The sequence below is a fragment of the Cupressus sempervirens genome, chromosome 1 (assembly GCF_028749045.1).
Source record: "Cupressus sempervirens isolate cs-2001-9-10 chromosome 1, ASM2874904v1, whole genome shotgun sequence".
Classification (NCBI taxonomy): domain Eukaryota; kingdom Viridiplantae; phylum Streptophyta; class Pinopsida; order Cupressales; family Cupressaceae; genus Cupressus; species Cupressus sempervirens.
In genome coordinates this window covers 563,901,390-563,924,817 of record NC_143118.1, presented here as the reverse complement: position 1 = coordinate 563,924,817, position 23,428 = coordinate 563,901,390, and the positions used below count along the sequence as shown (strand labels likewise).

General features: G+C 35.6%; 1 pseudogene across 1 annotated transcript in view; it reads left to right on the top strand.

Moving 5' to 3' along the window:
- LOC149578677 (epoxide hydrolase 1-like) overlaps positions 1-16,938 on the top strand; it is a 183,054-nt pseudogene extending 166,116 nt beyond the window's left edge. The window contains exon 5 of the transcript XR_016364731.1: positions 16,333-16,938. The product of XR_016364731.1 is annotated as an epoxide hydrolase 1-like (transcript). The remainder of the gene's footprint in view (positions 1-16,332) is intronic.
- Positions 16,939-23,428: the final 6,490 nt, after the last annotated feature.

Sequence of the window (23,428 nt, the reverse complement as noted above, 5' to 3'; positions counted from 1 at the left end):
GTTTAACAGGCAGAAATGATGTCACTCGTGCCCTTTCCATATTGCCTTTTCTTTCATAAATGTGATCTTTTTGAAATTCCACCGACCTAAGTGGGAGAAGTGAAATCTTTAATTCCCCGACCTTAAATTTGACTAAGGCATATGATGATCTCTATTTGGCTCTGGAAATTCAGCTTCTGGGAGTAACCACTTCGCTTGGGGTGCTTGAGAAGCACTTCTACTTCTTTTCCACAATCCTTTCTTTTACTTAGTTTTCTCTTCATGGAGAGAATCTCTAGGATGAGGTTCTTCTTGAAGTACGCACTCTCTACGTAGTTCACTTAAGTATTCTTCATGCTTTGGAAACTTTGAATCTTGCGGGAGCAAAATCCTTTGTTCTGTGGGATCTCATTCAAAGCACTTCACTTTCAAGCGGAAGAGAAGTGGAGAAGGGAAGACTCTAAACTCCGCAACTTAAGAGCAACATTGATAGACTTAGACCAATTTCTTCTCATCATGGGAAACCTAAGGCTCTTCTAAGGGTAAGGCTCTTCTAAGGTAAGACACAATTAAAACGAAACAACTTGTGTGCGCACTTGAATAAGGGGTTTTTTGCATAAAGCAAGCGGATGGAGCATGAGCATACTAGGATTCTTGAAAACTTGACCAAAGGGAAAAAGGGGCTCCCAATGAGAAGGAGCCTTTATCAAAACCCAACTGTGGACTAGAATTTTTTTAAGAGCATGGGCTTGCTAACTCAGCTCGCTTGGAGGGACTAAGGGAAAGTTTGAAAAATAGGGGCAGCCAAAAATAGGGCAACAAAGTAATTGTTATAGATTTTCATGTTGATTGATTCCATGAATTTTATAGGATCTAAGTGATTAGATTTTATCATTGACATTTTGGTTGCACCCTTGTGCAACTGTTCAACTAAAATCTCTATCTCTAAGAGGGAGTTTGGAGATTGTAGCTGCAATAGAGATCTTTATCTCTAAGTGTTAATACAATTATGGTCACCTTCAGCTGAAAAGGACATTTATGATAAATTGTAATATTAAATATTAAGATATGTGCCATACAACATGCGTGAGACATGGAAATACGAAGAGTTGTATATGATAATAAAGAGTCATGTTTTGGGAATTTGAAGAGAACTTCGATTGTAATGTGAAGAGTTTCTCTATATGTTATATATATCACATCAAGCAAAAGGTATTGTATACACTTGATTTTTAATTATCAATAAAATGATACTTTTGTTATGCGGCTGGGTTTTTCCCTTCATTCTAGAAAGGTTTTCCTTATTGTTTTTTTTCATTTTATTTTTGGGCAGATATCCAACACTTACAACTTATGAGCTCATGGAGGAATTAATTGAGCATAAAATTGAGAGGTTCAAGGCTTACATGACGGGCAATGTGTTGATATCAATGGGCATACAAGTTTCAAGATCTCTGAAAATAACAAAGAATCAAATGAGGAAAGAGCAGATTTGTTTCAGTTCCCAGCATACTTGGTCACTTGATCACACTTGTGACGACAAGAAGGAAGAAGAGTCGACCCATGAAATTCAGATCAACATTGAGGAAGTTAAGAGTCCTATAGTTCAGCTCCAACATAATGATAAACAAGCTTGCAAAGAGATGGAATCGGCTATGGGTAATGGTGAGGAATATACTAGCATCTTATTTGGTGACTTGGAAGTGGTTATTGACAAGACTTTTTATGAGGATGTTAATTTACAAGATATTTTGAATGTGGAACCAAAAAGTGAATTCTTCTACAAGAATGAACTGTTTAAAAATGATGACATAATAGTATACGAAGACACTAAAGGGGCTGACTTGAATGATCAACCTGAAATCTTATGTCTAGATGAAGAATTTGGTGCATATATTTCGAAAGATAAGCTTAAAGTCTTAGATGATATGGTTGTTGCAGCCTTAGTGCATTTTGATAATACCCACAAAAGTCTTGATTAAACTTTGTGGGAAGTTCAAATTGAGGAAAAGGAAAAGTGGACAGTGAGTGAATTTAATCGTGTGCATACCTAATGGGCATTGGCAAAGATGAAACCAAATTACTTGAAGTTGCTCAAAGATAGAGACATGGCCATCAAATATGCAAATGATAAAGAGGAGGTAGATGGTTTTTGTCTTCAATTAAGTATGATACACTACTTATAATACTAGGCTGAAGATCAGATTTCTATGACAGCCACTCAAAAGGAAGATGGTCTTAATTCTACGATCAAGGAGATCATACGAATTATAGAAGGGATCCATACCATTGGTTAAAAAGAAAATGAACATGGTAATTTTTCCTTTCCCTATCCAAAAGAGGCACATTATGCTAAAGAAGGCCTGAAGGATCAACATGAAGTTAACCACAAGAATTCTTATTTTTACATCAGCAATTATGTACTTTCACAAAATCACGAGGTAACAATTTTCCACACGAGGATGAGGATAAACCAAGTGATAGTAGTTTTGAGATTTCATATAATGATGATCATTTCGTTGATGGAGGCGAAGGTTTGATTAGTAAAACTTGTGGTCTAACATGTCCCCTCTTTAGTCTGACTGGCATAGTTATGTGAGTTAGCCTATCATGGGGGTCTCGTAGGCTAGCAGTTGTGGATAGAGACTCATACATGATATTCAGTGATCGGGCTTGGCTTTATAGGCAATTGGGTGTAGTTCCTTTATTTTAGGAGGTATCCCTACATTTTAGGAGGATGTGGCAGTTTTCAAATGTGAGGTTCCATGAGACCATTCCATAGTTTTAGTTTCAGGATGACATGGTGTGTTCTCTAGTTTCTGGATGACATGGTGTGCTAGTTTCTAGGAGCATCCCTAGATTATAGGGAAGGGATTGCCAGTTGACCCATCTCATCCGGTATTAGTTACAGATAGGTGACATGGTCAGTTTCACGTTTATTTGGTTGGTTTGGGATTTCAGAGGCAAAATGGGGAATATTGTAATATATTTAAATATTTCCTAAGTTAGCATTTAAATAATCTACAATAAGGCAATTTATATAGCCATTTTAGAGTAATAATAGGAATATGGCTTCGTGTGGTCAGATGTGCCCTTGTGTTATAGCTTGTTGGAAAGGTCTTGAATTATTATAAACTATTTTCACTTTCCGGAGATTTGTTGGCACTTTGAGTTATTATATTTTAATAAAGTAATATTTTTCCTATAGCTTGGACACCTTTATTTGGAAAAATGTTATTTTATTATAAAGTGCAAAGTGTAATTCTCATTTAGGGTTCGATTTGCACTTGGGAGGAGTTATATGGAGATGAAGACCTAATTTTTGATTATCTTTTGACATTTGAAACTTGTGAGATTGGAAATTGCTCTAGTGGAGTGATTTAAAGGCTTGGGACGAAAACCCTAAGTCTGGAGTGTTGGGACACAAACCTCAACAAGGATTTGGTGATTTAGTATTGGAGTTGGAAAGTGCTATTCTCTATGGCAAGGATCGACATTCTTCATAGAACCATTTATCAGATGGAAACATCACATTCAGCTAGGTAGCCAACCTATTCTAGCTTGGGCATTTTCTTCCAGAGGCAACTCAAGCTTGTATTGTGGGTGCCATTCCTTATTAGCAGCCACATTTTGCGGTTTGGAGATCATATAGGGGTTTGTGATAGCAAGATCTCCATCTTTTGTGATTGTAAAACCTTGTATAGTTGACATCAGGTTCATTGTAGACAACAACAAATCCATTTGATATATTTATTTCTTTCAATGCAAAAATCTGAATACTATGCCTGGTACAATTTGAATCATTTCGAGATTGTTAACTGTTTTCAATATATGATTGTTGCTCATCATTTTTAGTTTGAAGTTATTTGTTATTTTTCATTTACTTGCATATATCTTCAAAAACACCTAAAAACTTGAAAATGAGATAAAACCAAAAAGAAATCAGAATTCTATAAAGTCTATTTAGAGGTACAAAATGCTGGTCAAAGTCTTGAATTTTGAAACAAACATCAATTTCCAAGATCACCGAGATTGGGGATCTTTCAATGGTATTAGAGCTTTGATCTTGCCAGCTTGTGAATTTTATTGACACTTCTATTCATTTGGGTAGAGCTGAGAATAAACAAATTTCACACAGACAGGAGAGCTCAATTTGAGCAAGGGTTTGGAATTTAACAAGAAACTATTATAGCAGATGAATAGAGAGGTGCAAGATAGAACCAAATTAAGGATGAAGAGAAAGAGTTGATGCGAACTCTCATCACTACACAGCCCAGGATAGTCAAGACACTTGGAAAGGATTCAGGATAACTTGGAGTGGATGGAGTTGGATAGACAAGGAGGCAGACAGGGGTGGAGCAGATCTATTTCAGTTATATGGAGTCGCATAGTCATAGGTCCCATGTATCAGTCAGAAGCTTCCTTCATTCCACTAGGTAGGAACGACACTACATACCTGTCATGGATAGACCCTTGCTTCCATAACTTTTACCAGGTGAATGACCAGCACAGGTAGATCCACCTGAGGTGGGATTCCAGGAGTCAGTTGTGGAAGCCACAACTGAGTGGAAATCTCTACCCCCAGAGGTTAGGGATGTTTTTCCTCTTCCCCAGTATTGTGCACAATGCAGAGATATTGCTAGGTTCAGAGGAGACAGCGACTATAGACCATAGCAAAACAATGATCTTAGTAGAGCTACCGAGAAGATCACACTGGCTACTTATGATGGCACTAATGGTTCAGGTGCACGAGTTTGGGTGCACAAGCTAGACATTTATTTATCTTTGAGACCCATACCTATGAGAGAGGCTATACAGTTTTTTGTCTTGCATTTAGACAGGGTTTCTTATGATTGGTGGCACCATGGTCCATTCCTATGTAGATTTCACTATGCGGCTCATTACCAAATTTGATTGCAAAGATATAGAGCCTTACTATAGGGAGCTAGCACATCTTAGACAGTCAAGGCATGTGGAGTCTCTTATTAATGAGTTCCAACATATTGCAGTCATGGTACTTGATATGCCATAGAGGCGTAGTGTGATTTTTTTTTTATAGAGGGATTGTAGGATAGGCTTAAGGGGTTGGTGCGAGCATTTAGTCCAGTCACTCTCAAGGAGGCCATTGATGTGACATTAAAACCACCCCTACTTCTTATCAAATAGATAAGAAGCCATTTAGGGATTCTCGGCCTCCATAGAAGGCCAACACTTCCCAAGGTAGAGGTGGACCATCACCTCGACCTTGCAGGATGGACCAGGAGACGAGGAATGATTTGAGGAGAAAGCTATGCTTCTCTTGTAAGGATCCATGGAAGCTCGGGCACCATTGCCTTGGCAAAGGCAAAGTTCATTTGATTGAGATGACATCCGAGATGAGAGATGAGGAGATTCCTGACACTGACACTGAGGATAGTCTAGACAAGATTGAGCAAGAGCATCCGTAGTTGGAGTTAGGCACTTTTGAGCCCTTGGCGTCAACTAAAGTGACTAGGGCTACTCTATCCAATTATCCCAGATTTTACACCTTTTGTTTGAAAGGAACACTTGAGGGCTAGCGGGTTATGAGCTTGGTAGACACAGGCACCGCACACAATTTTATTAAATAGAAATTAGTGGATAGGCATGGCTTGCAATATGAGGTGTTTGTTGGTTTTGGGGTGAAGGTAGCAGATGACGCAGTATTGGGCTTTACTAGAAGGATTCCTCAGCTTAGCATTCAAATGGGGGATTATACCTTGACAAATGATTTCTATGTACTTCCATTGGAGGATTATGACGTGGTTTTGGGCATGCAGTGGTTACAGGGTATTGGATGGTACATTATTGACCACTGCCATATGCAGTTAGAGTTCCCTTTTGGAGGGAAGAAGACTATCTTGAGGGCTGCATCAGATGGTGGAACTAGGGAGGTGTCTTCTCGCAAGATGGAGACTATCATTAGACACGATGATGTGATTTGGGCTACACATTGTTATGTGAAGCCTAAGATACCTATACCTCAGGATGACAGGGCATTTCATGTTGATATATAGTCAATGATGGATCAACATGGTCAAGTGTTTGGTGATATACTCCTGAGTGTACCTCTTGATAGAGGATTTGAGCATGGGATAGAGATGGAGGATGGAGCTAAGCCAGTAATCACCATTCCATATCATCATCCTAGAGCATACAAGGATGAGATTGAGAAGACCATTCATGAGTTGTTAGGCATGAGATTCATTCGGCCTAGCTCTAGTCCTTTTTCTTTTTCTGTGGTATTTGTTAAGAAGAAGGATGGGACTCTGCAAATGTGTATAGATTATAGGGCCTTGAACAAGAAAACGATAAAAAATAGATATCCCATTCCACGCATTGATGAGTTGTTGCATAAGCTTCATGGAGCTATCTATTTCACTAAGATTGATCTTCGTTCAGGCTATCATCAGATACATGTGCGGGATGAGGATGTACATAAGACTGCATTCCATTGTTACTATGGGCATTATGAGTTCTTGGTGATGCCTTTTTGTCTCACAAATGCATCGGCTACTTTCCAGTCCTGTATGAACCATATTTTCAACAAGCAGTTGAGGGAATCGGTTCTAGTGTTTTTTGATGATATCTTGATTTATGGTTGTACTTGGGAGGATCATCTCAAACACCTAGAGGAGGTAGTTAGCATTATGGAGAGTCGGTCTCTATTTGCTAAGCTGTCCAAATGTGAGTTTGGACTTAGTGAGATTTTATATTTGGGCCATGTGATCAGTACTGATGGAGTGAAGGTGCATGGGCTGAAAATCCAGGCAATTCAGGATTGGCCCTATCCTAGGAACATTATTGAGTTACGTGGTGTTGGGACTAAAAATTGCGTGGTCAATTTTGAGCACCTTTGAAGAGATTAAGCCCTATAAATGCCTTTTAAATGCCTATGTACCCGACTGCCCATTTGAAGCATAAGAGGTGTTTAATGTTTCTAACACCTTCTATTCAACATGTCCACTTGTTTCATGATGGTAAATTGACATTTTGAGTCATTTGGCGAAGTTCTATTTTGAGCCAATGTCATTTCTGCATTTTACCCTAGTGTCAGTTTGTGACAGGAGCCTATGTTTGCAATTGAATAACTTGTACCCAGAAATGTTTCATGATATTTTTTGTAAATATCGTCATAAGCTGAAACTTGAAACATAACAAGTCTCTGACGTCTACAATGCAACACAATAGAAATTTTCTCATTTCGGTCAACTGGGTCAAATTTATAACTCGTCAAACAGGGCCTCCCAAAATTATGTGCAATGTGCATCAACATGAAAACATTAAATGACCAACTTTGAAACATTTACAAAAAAATAATTACAAAAAATAATCCAACTTCCAACTTGATCTCCCTGACCCCAGTGAAGAGCAATCTAGGAAGTTTTTTGGAAGGACAGTTGGGGGTTTTCCAAGAAACAAGTGAGAGTTCAAATTCAGAATTGAAACCGAACCCAGTCATGGACAAAATTATATGACAAGAAACACTTATGCCAGAGGCTAGGACGTCAAGAGAAACAAAAATTCTGCCAAAATTTGTTCTGGAAGTAACTATAGATATGCAATCGAGAACACCAGTTATTAATGACGATTGTAGGAGGCTGATTCTGCTGTTTTTCAAACAAATCCTCTGCAAACTTTTCATCTCTTCCCCATCTATTTGTTGTGATGATAGGAATGATTATTAAACGATGAAAAAAGGGGATCAAAGGGACATATTTCAAACAAGATAAGGACCAGCGCCATTTGAAGGGAACAGTATGCATTGGAAGAGGATAGAGAAAAAAAGCCACAGCTAATAAAAGGAAAATCCGCCATTAAAAAATTCCAAGCCGCAGGTAAAGGGGGCAGAGGAACCTATAGCACAAAGTAGCCAGAGCCATAAAAAGGCCATCCACGCAAATTTGAAAAGAAGCCCAACGCATGACCAAAAGACTTCAAAGTCCTCAATTATATAGGGGTAGACTTCAATGTTAGAGTATGTTAAAAAGACCAAACTCCTCCACCTCCACCAACACAGCCACTTTGGCAGCAAGGCATGGCATGGGCTACTACAATACTACGTCCACCTCCACAGACAGCATGGAGTCGTCATCTGTTTCAACGCTCTGACATTGAATGGGAAGTTGTAAATGACTTAAGGTCTGAGATGACACGAATTCAACAAGGAATGATTAGCATGCAGCGCATGCTAGAGGCTTGTATGGATATGCAGTTGGAGTCGCAACGATCTGTTAGGCAAGAAGTATCTGCTGCTTTAAACCGCTCAAATGAAGGTCAAAGTGTATTGGATGAATCTATAGATGGCTAAAAGTGGGTTACAGTAAGGAAAGGGATGTGCTGCATCTGTTGTGACACTCATATTGACTCATTGTTAGACAGGTGTGGTCACATGTGTACGTGTTTGAAATGTGCAAATGAGTTGCTGCAGAACAGTGGAAAGATGCCTGCCAGTACAGTAGCAGCCACGCATGAAAGCACATTAAGCAGGCGGCATCAAAACAGAGGAACACACGACAACAGAGGATAGCCGTGGGTTAAAAAGACCAGTGGCAGGCAGACCATGAATGAAGTCGACATGTCAAAAGAAAACCCATGCGCATAGAATGGGGCAAAAAACCATGAAGCCATATTTATCCCACATTGTTCATATAAGGGTCTTCTTTGCTTTTTAAATACAAAGGCACTTAATAAGTCTATTGTCTTAAGAAAAGGCACCTTTTGGAAAGGCAACGCCCATGTGAGGGGCCCCACTGATGACGTTAGCTGGATCCGAGCAGAGCAAAATTTTGAACAAACCAACGCAAGAGCTGATGTGGTGATAGTGAACGAGATTGCGACAGGTGGCCGCATCGGACGGCGGGGGCATACCCGCAAAAGGAAGATGCATGCCAGATAGGTAATGCAGGTAAGCGGGTTGCTGCCACATGGCAATGGGTCCCGCTCAGAGATGATGTGGCGCTAGACAGAAGATCGAACAAGGGACGCTTAAGATGTTGACATGTGGCTTCATCCGACGATGGGCGCATGCCCACAAAAGCAAAGTGATCGATGTTTAAGGAATGCAGGCATGCGGGTGATTGACAAGTGGCAGTGTGGGCCCAGTTGGTGATGAGGTGGCAACGTCAGAGGTGGACCAATCAAACAATGACAAGTGGTGCTTATTCATAGCACTCGACTAATCAAATACTGCCACATGGCAGTCGGTCAAACCTAAGTTGACCACGAATCTGAAGGCAAAGGGAAAAGGAATAAAATATTTTAAATGTCAAGTTTAAAATGTTTTCAAATGAAATGCACGTCAGGAATTTTAAATTCATAAGGGGCATTTTCTCTAAAGTTAAAACTTTAGATTTATTTGAATTTTTGAAAAATTTAAAATCTTAAGTTGCAGCACTGAACACTTATAGCAGGGGAGTCATTTTCAAATCAACTTTCTAGAGGTTCCTGAGATGCAAATATAGCGATATTATATATCGCTGGAATCGGGAGAGAATGAACTTTCCAATTCTGGGGTTAGTTTTTGCACAGAACGCCAATGGTTCATGCTACAGGAATTTTTCTTCCAGATTCCTATTGTGCAATTGTATTCAGGTGAGAAAGTTCAGAACTGATTTTTTGGCATGGAAATGACTTGAATATGGGTAAGAGACAGTGAAAATGCAATTGGGGTCATTTTTAAGTCAGTTAAATGGAGTTTTATCAACATTCTTGATGCATATCAGATATTTTGGCAATCAAAGGATTTCATCATTCAACAAGAGATATTTTGCAAATCAGTTACAAGTAATGATGAAAACAAGAAATCAAATCAATGGTAGAAAGAAGAGAGAGGTTATTCAGTTGCAAGGGGTTGATTTCCAAGTGGACAGATGTCAATTGCATAACAGATCTAGGAATTCATCTTCTTCCGATATCTTTTTGTCTTTCTTTCATTGTAATGGTTCCAATCTTTTGGAGAAAATTTGCACACTACTGTGACACCAGGGTTTTGGTTCTAGTCTTGATGCATTCCCAATACTGTGAAACTATTTTCTTCAGCATATTCGCTCTTGTATGAACAGCATTAGGAAGGTTAATACAGATAGTTCAGATCTGTTAGCTATTTCCATGTTTTTATTTTCATGCATATGACTCTATTAATTTCAAGGAAATAAATGCAAAGAGCAGTAGATGATTGAGTTTCAGTTGAATCTTGTCTCCTTTATTAGCTAATTTTCAATGTTTTACAATCTTTGACATAGAGCTTACGTTGTAGCTGCAGTCCCTTAAGGCTGTATGTTATTTCATTGTTGCCTATGACTCAAAGGGTTACGTAAATGCTTCAGGGAAATCAACAGGGTTGTGAGGTTACTGATGGGGATATCATGTAAGAATGAGGTTTAAGCTGAACATTGATGTCTATTTACAAGTTGAATAGATAGATTAGATATCTGAAGATACAAATAGGTATCAGATATCCATATGTATGCATTTGATTCATGGATTTGCCCAATGGATTAGGCACTGGTCAGCTACAGGATCATCAAAGTCTTACTGCAGCATATCTAAGGGTTTGTTGAATTCAACATTATAAATCAAAAGTTCTTTCCCTTTCATGTTGAAAAACCTAAATGTCTAACCCTCACTCATCTTATGCATTTCATAGATTTCCATTCAGCTACTGTAGATCTGTGTTATTACATAAGTCATTAGGAGATATAAGAGTTTTCATCTGCTTAATAGATTCAGGGATATGTTTTGCACTAGTACGATACCAATTGAATCTGAGGTCTACCCACCTAGGTCTTGCAGAGCCTAAAGTGAAGGATTTATGCCTTATAGTTAGCCCAAGACTGCAGTCGAGTGTATCCGTCATAGGAAGTTGCTAGCCTTAGATGCATTTATCTGATTTCTTGGTCATTTTCAAAGCTGTTAAATTAGGAGCCAACACATGGATTCCTTGCTTTATGTGCATATTGTTGGAGGTTTGTGAGGGGATTCTCTTAGTTAGCAACACCCTTGACAGAGCTCACGAAGAAGGGAGCGTTCAAATGGATAGAGCATGCACAGGGAGTCTTTGATAGACTCAAGGAGGTTATGAGCACGTGTTTGGTTTTAGCACTCCCTAATTTCTCGCAGCCTTTTTGTACTTGAGTGTTATGCTTCAGGTGAGGGCATAAGGGTTGTTTTGATGCAGAACAAACATCCCATCATCTACAAGAGTAGAAGGCTACATGATAATGAGAGGTTTTGTTCTACTTATGATAAGGAAACGTTGTCTATTATGCATGCATTAGTCAAATTCAAGCAGTATCTTGTTGGCAACAAATTCGTGGTAAGAACTAACCACAATAGTTTGAAATATTTCCTTGATAAAAAAGGGCTCAATGATCGTCAACAAAAGTGGGTAAGCAAGATTCAAGCCTATGATTTTGACATAGAATTTATTAAGGGGAAGAAGAATAGTATTGCTGATGCACTTTCTAGGAAACCATCACTTGCTGCCCTATGTTCATTGAGTGAGATTTCAACAGATTGGAAGGCTCAACTTTTAGTTGAGTATTCCAACAATCAGCATGCTTGTGAGATCATGGATGCATTGGTACAAGATAATAAATACAAGGTGATTGATGATGTCATCAACTACAAAAATAGAGTTTACCTTGTTCTTGAATCACAATTAAAGGGGCAGATTTTGCATGCCCTCCATGATACTCCTACAACAAGGCACCCTGGTTATGATAAGACATATAGAGCGTTACGAGAGAGATTCTCTTGGAAGGGTCTCAAGGATGATGTCTTATGCCATGTTCGTGAATGCATGACTTGCCAGCAAAATAAGACAGAGCATACTTTCCCAGCTGGTTTGCTGCAGCCCTTGCCTATACCGGAATAGAAGTGGATGAGACTCTCTATAGACTTCATTATAGGTCTTCCTCGAGTGTAGGGGGAGGATTGTATTTACGTTGTGGTGAATAGGTTGACTAAATATGCCCATTTCTTTCTGATTGCAGTTGATTTCACAACATCCCAGGTAGCTGAGCTATTCTTTAGGGAGGTGTTCAGACTCCATGGTCTCCCTAAGACCATAGTGAGTGATAGGGACAACAAATTCTTGAGTTCCTTTTGGCAGGAACTTTTCAGGCTTGCGAGCACAGAGTTGACACCTACTACCAGCTACTACTCTTAGACGGATGGGCAAACAGAGATAGTTAATAAGTGGATTGAGGGGTATTTGCGTAACTGTGTGTTAGGGCAGCAGAAGGCATGGGTGTATTGGTTGTATCAGGGCGAGTATTGTTATAATACTACGCACCACATGGCCATTGATATGTCTCCTTTTAGAGCTCTTTATGGCTACGATGCATTATCTTTTCTCCACTGTATTGGCACATCATTTGTTAATGGGTCAAGCATTTGACTATCAATTATTTTCATCTAGTTTGTCACCTGACACCACGTCTGCATTCGGTGCATTTTTCTATTCAATCTTTATTGACACGACTTTATCCTTTATTGATAATGTGTTTGTATCAACGCCAATGCTTCCTTTTATTGTTATTGTTAGTGTCCTCTAATCACTCATATTTTGCAAGGAATGAGTTTATTTATTGTTTTTCCTATAGATAATATTTTACTATCGCACACAATCGTTTGTATTTTCCATTCTATCTGTCGTCCACACTGTTATGAGGTATGTTTTCCCCATCACTTATGTGAGTCTCCTCCAATTAATTCACATGTCCTCTATGTGCATCGATGCTCATTTTCCAAAGATATATGCTCTTTTTTGGATAATAATAAGCCTCCATAAAAAATATTGTTTCTTATATCTCCCATCTGATCAGTCTTTAACAGTTGATCAAGAAAAAAATTGTATATTCTTTTTGCTCCGCTCAAATACCCCATGCATTTGCACTTTAATGTGACTCCAAGGACGTGGTTAATGATAGTAGAGAATGAGTGAGCTTTTCATGGATATGCATGTGTTGCAGATCAGGATATGAAGGCGGGCCATATATATAACTTTAGTTTAGTCACATGAGTTTATCCAATGGAAGCTACCAAACATTAACACTCCTAGGATCAAGTTGATAGGCTCATGTGGCATCTAGGAGTTGACAGGATGAGTTCTTTGCATTTTGTGGATTATGACAAGTTGCCTCACTATTCAAGGCTTGGTGCAGTTATTTTCAGAGTAATGCATTAGGCAAATGCATTAGTGTTTCTTAGGCTGACTTGGTATCCAAGGATCTCACTGATGGATGAGCTGCATCCTTATTTTTGGTTTCACAACATGGCATGTTTCAATTTCAGGGATACTAGCATGAGCTATAGAGAGGCTTGCAGATTGATATGGGATCCTAGTATTGATTTACAAATTCATGATTGCTTGAGGACAAGCAATGTCAAGGAGGGAGGACTGTAATTTCCCTTTTTTGGGACATTAGGAAATTGTAAGCCAAATTCATAAAATATTAAAAGTGACTTAATTGGAAGTTGAATGCAAACTATTAAGAAGTCATTTTAATATTAAAGGGGGATAAGGTGATGGAAGAGGAAGAAGATGAAAGACAAATGGGGAAGCTGAAGAGTCACTTCTTGGGCATTAAAATACAAAAATTTAATTCATTTCAGCATGCTTGGATACATTCTGATTTCTGATTTCTTCTCTTGAAGATTTGGAAGCTCAAATTCAACCACTTCGAGGATGGAAAGCCTCAAGCGGAGGATAGTGGATAGAAACCCATTGTCCGTTGGAGATGTCATATCAGTTGTCTCACTTGTACTTGAACTGTATCTCTTATTCTCGAATCTGACTGTTAATTTCTGTATTTATGACTGGAGCTGAATATTATTCTATTGAACAGTTTAATTGTACTATTCATTTTGCGAAATCATATTGCTGCTGGTTATTTATTTGTACTGCTGAATTGTGGAATGAAATTGTTTTCCTTAGGCTATTATTTGCTGGTTTAAATCTGAAGTTTGCATAAGTTATTCACTTACATTTTGAAAGTATTTGTGTGAGAAATTGGGTAATATCCGGGCAGAATATTTCATCGTGATAACCATCTAAAGCTCTAAAAGGTGGCATACCAATGGATATGTGATATGTTGTGTAGCAATATTCACCCAAGCGCAACCACTTGCCCATGTAGTTTGCTAGTTTGAAACATAATTCCTCAGCTATCCTTTGTTCCACTTATTCACCATTTCTATTTGACCATTAGTTTGTGGATAATAGCTAATACTTGGTTTGAGTTCTGTACCCATCAAATGAAATAATTCTTGCCAAAGAGCACTGCAAGATCTAGAATTTCTAATGTGCAAAACATCCTTGTACAATTCAAGTAATTTGGTCACAACTTTGTAGAAAACTTGTCTTTATGAGGATATATTCTAAATATATGTGCAAAACTCAACAACATAATGAGACCTTCATCACGTACCACATTAATAATTGTAATGACTACTTTGAACATTCTTTTCCAGTCCTGACGACCAACAAGGAATGGTTGCAACAAACTTAATAGAAAACCATGTTCTACTATTTAGTAGAGTTTGGTCCTAAATTTCTCCTTAATGTATCCATGAGGAAACTTTTATACAGCTTAATTCCAAAAACACTATTCCTTAATTATTAAGAATACTCGGAATATCAAAATCTAGCATACTAACAGTTTTCCAAAACGAAGGTTACTACCCACTGTGGATATGTGCCATTTGTTTACCAGCTCACTTTCTCCTTTATGTTGTGTCTTTTGGAGAAAAAGAACAGAATCTAGCAATGAATTTATTTCATAAATCATTTCTTTAAACGAATTTGTTATCTCAACGATCAACTTGGCAGATTCATATCAATCAAAATGATGGCAATTGAAGAGCTTTTCTTTCTGATCTTAGCAGAATTTCAAGCACGAAAGAGCACAAAGGAATTACCTCTAATTGTGAATTTTATATACTATTTTATTAGATATAAATCCATTGCAGCCATATGTAAAGGAGCTTTAAGAACAAAGAAGCTTCTAATTGGAGAAAGAGAAAGGGAAGCTTACAGAGGAAGATACAAGTACAGTAAACTTTTTAGGACAAGGAAGCTTATAGCAAGATTGAGATATCTGCAGATAAAAAGAATATTTAACAAAACTATAATATCACCCTTCTGACAAGTAGAGCCCCGTGACTATATATTATCACGCCCTCCTTGTTTAGGGGATGTCCCCAATTTCTCTTTGTAGATGTGGAAAGTGCTGCTTTAGTATGCTTCAGACATCTGCCGACATTTGATTTGGCTAAGATCTATCTCCTAATGCAGTGACTCATAATGCTCAAATTGGATCACATTCTCAACATCATTTATCCCAAGCTAAGAATGTGTTACCTGAGTTTTATTTTCTTGAACCTGCTGCAAAATGGTAAGGCCCATAGAAAATAGTTTTGAGCATATGATGACTCTAAGATTCAATTTTTCTCAAATAAAAATCGAGCAAAACCATATTGATATCATCACTTGACAAATTTGAAAGAGTTTACTGTCGATCATGAAGCTCTTTATACGAGGAGACTTGAGGTGGCACTACCTGAAATCTCTCTAATAAAATATATTTCTCTGGGACTGGTAATTTTAGAACACAGAGTAGTAATAGCCATATAGGACTGGCAATTTTAGAACACAGAGTAGTAATAGCCATATAGTTCTTATTAAAGTGTAAACTCAAACATGAAATAAAATATTTATAGTTTACCGTTTGTAGCATTGTTTGCCATTGTATAGTCTCTTTTTCGTATCCTTCCAACTATAAATCTGGTTGTTTGCAAATATGGTATTGACATGAGTCCCTCTTTTTATCTATCAGTCTAAGAGTTTGGGCGAGGATTTATGTGATCAACTTCATTGATTTACCTTGACAACTCATTCAAAGATTCAAAAGCATCTTTCTGTATGCCTTGTCTTAAATATCATTGGGAACAAATTGAGAGAGACTACATCAATCATCAATAACAGATCATTTTTCCAGACTGTCTTGAAACGTTTACTCTATATACATGTTCAAACCAGAAAAAACAATTAGCACCCAAGGGTCAGGCAGAGGCCTTTACATTATGTTGATGCAGTGTCTTGAAATTTTCACCCTGTTAATGAGGCAAGAAGAAGCCAAAAAAAAATCAATAATTGGACATTGTATGCACTTAGATCCAAAAGTATTTAATAAAACAATACACTAGTAACAAATCACTCCCAAAGCTGGATAATAAAATAGTGCTTTTTAAAAAAGCACTGTGCATATGCATAATCTTTCTTGAATGCATTAATATTTAACTCTGATCAAATTGGTTATTTTGGTGCAGAAATTGGGAGCTTATGGCCCCGTGGACTGGGGCAAAAGTCACAGTTCCAGCTAAGTATGTAGTTGGAGACAGAGACTTGGTATACACTACCCCTGGTATCAAAAACTACGTTCATGGAGGAGGCTTAAAGAAAACTTTTCCCTTCCTGGAGGAAATAGTTGTTATGGAAGGTGTCCATCATTTCATTCAACAAGAGAAAGCAAATGAAATTTCTCGATACATTCTTGATTTTTTTAAGAAATTCAAATTGTCAGCTGAGTGAACTGTCGAAGCAGGTTTGCTAAATATTAATGCTTGAAATATGTAATTTCTAAAAATTAAGAGCAAGTTTGCTTGAAATATTTACTAGCCCGTGCACCAGTCCTGTACTTCCACTTAATCATCAACTATTACTCAGTTTTCTATTAATCGATGCGTTTATCCACAAGGCATTCCAACGACAAATTGAATTCCCTTCACTAAACAAATTGAATGCTTTAAGTTTAAATCGTTGTTGAGTTAATGCTATTGAAAGCTGGAGTCCAATTTTTGTGGGATTTTACACCTGATCATATTTGAAGTGGGTGATAATGATTTATTTAAATAGATCTCTAATATTTGTTTCTATGTTTTTTGTGTTATAAATTCATTATTCTTGTAGGTTGCAATTATTGTAAATTTTAGTGTTATACATCTTTAAGTTTAAATTATTGAATTCATCATTTCTATAAGAAGAAAATATTATAAATTTTGGTCTAGATGTAGTTGAAATAAACATCTACATTGAAACCTTATTATTTTCTTTCAGTAAGAACTAACTAGGTTTACAAAACAAGTGGTTTTATAATAAAATCGTCAATATTCTAAAATTATTCACATGTTTCGCCAAATCAAATTTGGGAGGAAATAAGACTTCAATATGTGAATTGAGTTTAATTATATTTTACATATATAATTTATTTTATTGCATGAGTCTATGTAAATTTTCAGTCGGTCCATGAATATCGTAGATTAGTTCTAGAAGTGAATACAAAAGTTAACAGTTTGTTGTGTATGTGTGGCAATTTTCGATTAAGATAAACACTAAATTGTATATAGTTTCAAAGAAATCAATACAAAATACTAAAATTTGGTTTCCTCCTAGATCTTGTCTCTTTTGTTGCCTCTATTTTTTTTCTCTAAGATTTAATAGAAAATTTTATTAAGTTTTAGTTGTGATTCATCTTGCATTATATTTCAATTTTCTTCTATTAATAATCTAATGGATTATGTAAATGCATACTGTAAGTTGAAAGAACACTATGGTTTTAAGTAAAGATGTGATAAGTATGATCTATAAATGAACCTTGACAAATCTTTACATAAAGTAGATCTAGAAGTAGGTGTGATCCCTAAAAGTTATAGCCCAATGGATAATGCACTAGCTATCCTTGTATATTGATCTTATTGGAATGCTTTGCATAATTTAGAAAACTTATATCGATCAATCTTTTAATGTTTCATTGTTTAAGAAACTAATGTCATCCTGTATTTTATTCATGGTGTCTAGGGTTTGATAAAATAGTTGGTTATCATCTATTCATTGCTAATGAATTAGAAGAAAGAAGGCTAAGTAATATGTTGTTCGTAGGGTTCATGTTGTGAATATTGATTTTGAAGTAAATAAGAAAGAGTGAATTCCTAAGGTAAACCCTCTAAATGTTGAAGAACTAAAAGTGGAGAAGACTTCATAGTCTTGTTAGTTGGTCCTTTTATTTTGCCTCTCAGAATACCCATCATGGTCTCTAGCTAATTCCTAGATCTTCTAACATTGTAAAAGGTAGTTGAAATCTCATCAAATCAAGAGCCAATAGAAACCAAGCTATCCTAAAACATTCAAAATGGGAACATTCACAAAAATTAACAAGGTAATAGGATTTCATATTGCAACCACTGAAATAAAGAAAATTGAATAAAAAAAGCTCTAATATACAAAAATACCAAATAGCAAATAAAAACACTCAAAACTTCCATATACATTTATAACTTGACACATTTATATAAGACCCTTGCTACACAATAAAAAGATCTAGTGTATATGCTATACCTTGGTCTATTTGAGACATAGGGTTATCATATTATTAGTGGAGCCTAGATCTGAAAAGTTATCAAAAAGTAATCATTATGATTAGATTGAAATAAATGGCTTCCTTAGATTAATCATTCTTTGGAAACTGATGAATCCTAAAATAATAAATAGGAAAGTTTGAAATATAACTAGGAAATAGAACTTCATAATATCATCATAAAATAAAAGTAAATGGCTAGTGAAACATATCATTAACAAAAAATTATGAAATTTTATAATATAACTAGGAATTAGAATAAACATAGATGACTAGAGAAATATATCATTAAACCAAAGTAGTGCCAAAGAGCATATAATTCTAAATCTCCATGTAAGTTTAACCATAAGACATCTATTCAATTACATATTGAATAGGTCAGAAAAAAAAAATATAAATGATTAGCTTATTCACATAAAACAAATTATGACACTAAAGAAAATTCTATGCTAAGTTCCAACCAAACCATTTTATATTTATACATTCCATATCATACTAGTTATACTTTATATCACATTTTATTTAGAAAAATCATTCAGTAATCCCCTAAATATGAATTTATGTCATCCCATGATGCTACATTTTTTAGAGAAATGGGAGAAGTTACTACCAAATTTAGTACTTCATAACATTGTAGATCATATAGTGATGCCCAAATTTATAGTAGTAATAGACACTTGGGATCCTCACAAGGAGACTATGTCAATATATGTATGGTTACATCCTTGGCTTCCATTTTTGGGCCAGTATATGTAGACTTTATATCCAACCATTTTTTAGAAGTGGGTAGAAGCAAGGAGTTGGGTCTCAATTTCGTGGAAGTCCACGGATTGAGATCGTACTCTTTTAGAAATGGCATTTTAGGCTCAAGCGCCCAATCAGAAATTTAAAAAACAAGCACCCATTTTTTTAAAAATCGGGTAACCGTTTTTATTTTCAAATAATGGGTACTCGTTTTTGAAAACATAAAAAAATTATATTTTTTAGAAACGGGTACCCATTTTTTAATTTTTAAAAAACAGGTACCCATTTCTATAAAAAAAAATTAAAATTAAAATTGGTGGGGATTTTGTATGTTGATTTGACTTTTTCAAAATGGGTACCCATTTTTTGAATTTAAATAATGGGTACCCATTTCTTAGCACATTGGGTGGGATTTTTTTCTCCTACCTCGGATTTTGGTTTAGGATAGGCTTAGTCAGACCAAGCCCCTACCTTGACCTCTCAAGATTTGGCTAAGGCATTGAACTAACAAATTTACGCCTTGCCATAATTTTTAGAGGGTCTTCCCTATCAAATTTTTTTATGAAACAAAAACTAATTAGAGCTCTCATTGTCCTAATTCCAAAAATATAAATTTTATAGTGCTATGATTTTATTTACTGTTTTTGTATTATTTTTTAATGAAAGGTGGTACCTAAATGTAAATAGTGAATTTCACTAAAACTTTAATAACTTTTCTATTTTATAATTTTTTTTAAATTAATTTATATGTCATCAATCTACATACAATTCTTTTGAGGTTAAAAAAAGAATATATGAAAAAAGTGAAATTTTGATCAAATTATGGTGTTCGTACATGAGAGGTTTTAAAGTTTACCTTTATAGCCAATTAATAATTAATAATAATAAAATTATTCTATAAAAAATTAAGAAAAAATATTTTCATCAATCTTAGATGTATTAGGTAACTCATTTTAAAAAGATTTATGAAAATTCATTTATTTGTGTCAAATTATGATATCCATACACGAGTGTGGTATGGTCTTGAAACATGCATTTTGAAAAAGTGGTTCTGAAAGATCCATACCAAAAACAAAATCTAACATATGGGTATACAAATAAATTACATATTCAAAAACTAGATTTTGAACGCAAAAAAAATTAATTCTAAAGTTTTTTTATATTCCATCTCTAAATGCCTCAAATTTTGACATCAATTGACAAGAAATTTCAAAAATAGGAAAAACACTTACACTTTTTGCCCAAAAGTGAGACCCAACTTCTTGCACTTACCCAAGTTGGGTAATGCACTTCATGCCTGTCATGCAAGTGATCGATCTGCATATGCAATTTTATCACCTTGAAAAATTGTATTTGATCCTACTAGTTGGGAATAATTGATTGTTCATTTTATTGTACCTAATCTAATGACAGTTCTATAGGAATTTGCCATCAATCTAGCTAATCAGCAACTAGACCTATTTAACTAGGCTATGGCTTGTTCCTTTCTAAAAATATTTGCTATGATATTTTTTGTAAACTTTCTTGCAAACTCTGCCCATTTTGCATGGTGTGCATTATTTTTGTGCAGGATCATGAGGTAAGTCACTTAGTACAGGTTGAGTGAGTTTTATTGTTGTATTATTTGGATTCTAGAATATGTATGCAGTTAGATCAATTTTTCTATTTTGCTAAGATGCAATAAGCACCATAAAAAAAATCTCTATGTATATATACATATATACATAGATGCACACATATGTGTGTATGTATATATATACATATGCATAAACATAAAGAGAAGTTTCTCTATATATACATACATAGACACACACATATGTGTGTATATATATACACATACATATACATAAAGAGAAACTTCTCTATTCACCTGCTAAGGAAAATATAAAGAGATACACATTTAGAAGGGAAAAAAATGAATATTTACATAGGTACCTCTTCTCCCCTTGAATAAAACCATAGAGCAAGGGCATGAAGATCACAAGGGCATGATATGACAACAAAATGAAATGATCACAAGGGAATGGCAAAAAAATCCTAGATCTCCACTAATCTCTTCCATCATTTAGAGCTTGCCACCCTCATTTGCATGGAGCTCTCCACAATCAATCAAAACAAATGGGGAATTATTAATGTAATCTTTTTTATTTACTTTTATAATCCATAATCCACAAGATCTCTCTGTATATATATGTAGATATACACATAGACACACAGATATGTGTGTATGTATATATACACATATAGATATGTATCTATGTGTATTTACATACATACATACATACATACATAAATACACACACACACACACACACACACACATACATGAAAACAGCAATGCACTTTCTAAGAGTTTACAATTATTCAAAAAAATTAATGTTTTACAATAAAATGCACTTGAAGAACTATTATCTCAGATGTAAGAACATGGTGTTGAAATAGTATAGAAAGTGTTTGACATGAGACATTCACAAGTGAGGGTGTTGACCAATCTTGAAAGCTTGAATGTTGAAATGAAAGTTATCGATAATCAAACACCTATGCCACAATTACAACACAAGTGAAGTTGATTTTTGATATGGTAGAGGAAGATATTTAGAAGTTTGATAATCAAAATTCAAGAAATGAGAGAGAAGGAGAGGAGCAGATTTAGAAAGAGGAGAAGGAGCAGCTTTAGAAAGAGATTGCACAACAGAAACAATAGCTATACAGCATAGAGGATATTATGGGAGCCACTGGATAGAATCTAGGAAAGTGTTGTTGTAGGTACTATGACACTAGAATCACTTGCAAGTGTCTTTTAGAATTTACAGTCCAAATATCAAGAGGACTACAAGTTGTGCAATTTGTCATGTATTGCATCTACATTGTCTTACAAGAGAGTTTCAAGTATTGGCACAATCTCCCTACAATTATCCCAAGTATCCATTTCTTATAAGAGCATTTCAAGGTTGGGAACCACTTCAACATCCTTTGCATGGTTTAGAGGTCATTATATTATGGCAGAGGCTTCTACAAGGGAATGAGCCTCATGATTATGGCATTTACATAAAGCAAAACTTGCTTCTTCAACTCCTCACACTCTTCACTGAATTTATTCTTCCAACAATGAGAATATTTGCTACAAATTCTTGGGATTCAAGGGACCCTGAACCTATGTTATGTTTTCTTGAGACATGGGATAAGTTACTACTAGCTTCAGTACTTCATGACATTCTAGATCATATAATGATGCCCAAATTAATAACAATAGTAGATACTTGGAATCCTCATAGAGAGAGTGTACCAATACATGCATGGTTACATCCTTGGCTTCCATTGTTGGGCTAGAGTATGGAGCCTTTATATCCAACCATTCATTATAAATTTGAGAATTTGCTTCATGTCTGGCATGCAAGTGATGCATCTATATATACAATTTTATCACTTTGGAAAACTGTATTTGATCATGCTAGCTAGGAATAGCTAACTATTTATTTTATTATACTTAATCTGATGATAGTTCTATAGGAATTTGTAATCAACCTAGCTAATTACCAACTAGATGCATTTAACTGGGTTATGGCCAATTTCTTTCTAAAAATATCTACTATGATATTTTTTGTAAAAAAAAATTGTGAACACTACCTATTTTTCCTAGTCTACATTATTTTCGTGCAAGATCTTAAGGTAAGTCACTTAGCACGGGTTGAGTGAGTTTTATTGATGTATTATTTGGATTCTAGAATATGTATGGAGTTGAATCAATTTTTTTGTTGTGATATGATGTAATAAGCCCCTTTAAAAAAATTCCTTTTTATTATACATACATACATAGGTGTACACATGTGTGTGTGTGTGTATGTATATATACACATACATAAACATAAAGAGAAGTTTATATATATATATATATATATATATATAAAGAGAAACTTGTCTATTCACCTATTGAGGGAAATATAAAGAGATACATGTTTAGAAGGAAAAAAAAACATTTACATAGGTACCTTTTCTCCCCTTGAAGAAAATCACAAAGCAAGGGCACAAAGATCACAAGGGTACGATATGGCAATGAAATGCAGTGATCATAAGGGAACAACAAAAAAATCCTAGATCTCCACCATCATTCAGAGCTCTCCACAATCAATCAAAATAAATGGGGAATTATTAATGTAATCTTTTTATTTATTTTTATAATCCACAATCCATAATCCATGAGATCTCTCTCTCTCTCTCTCTCTCTCTCTCTCTCTCTCTCTCTCTATATATATATATATATATATATA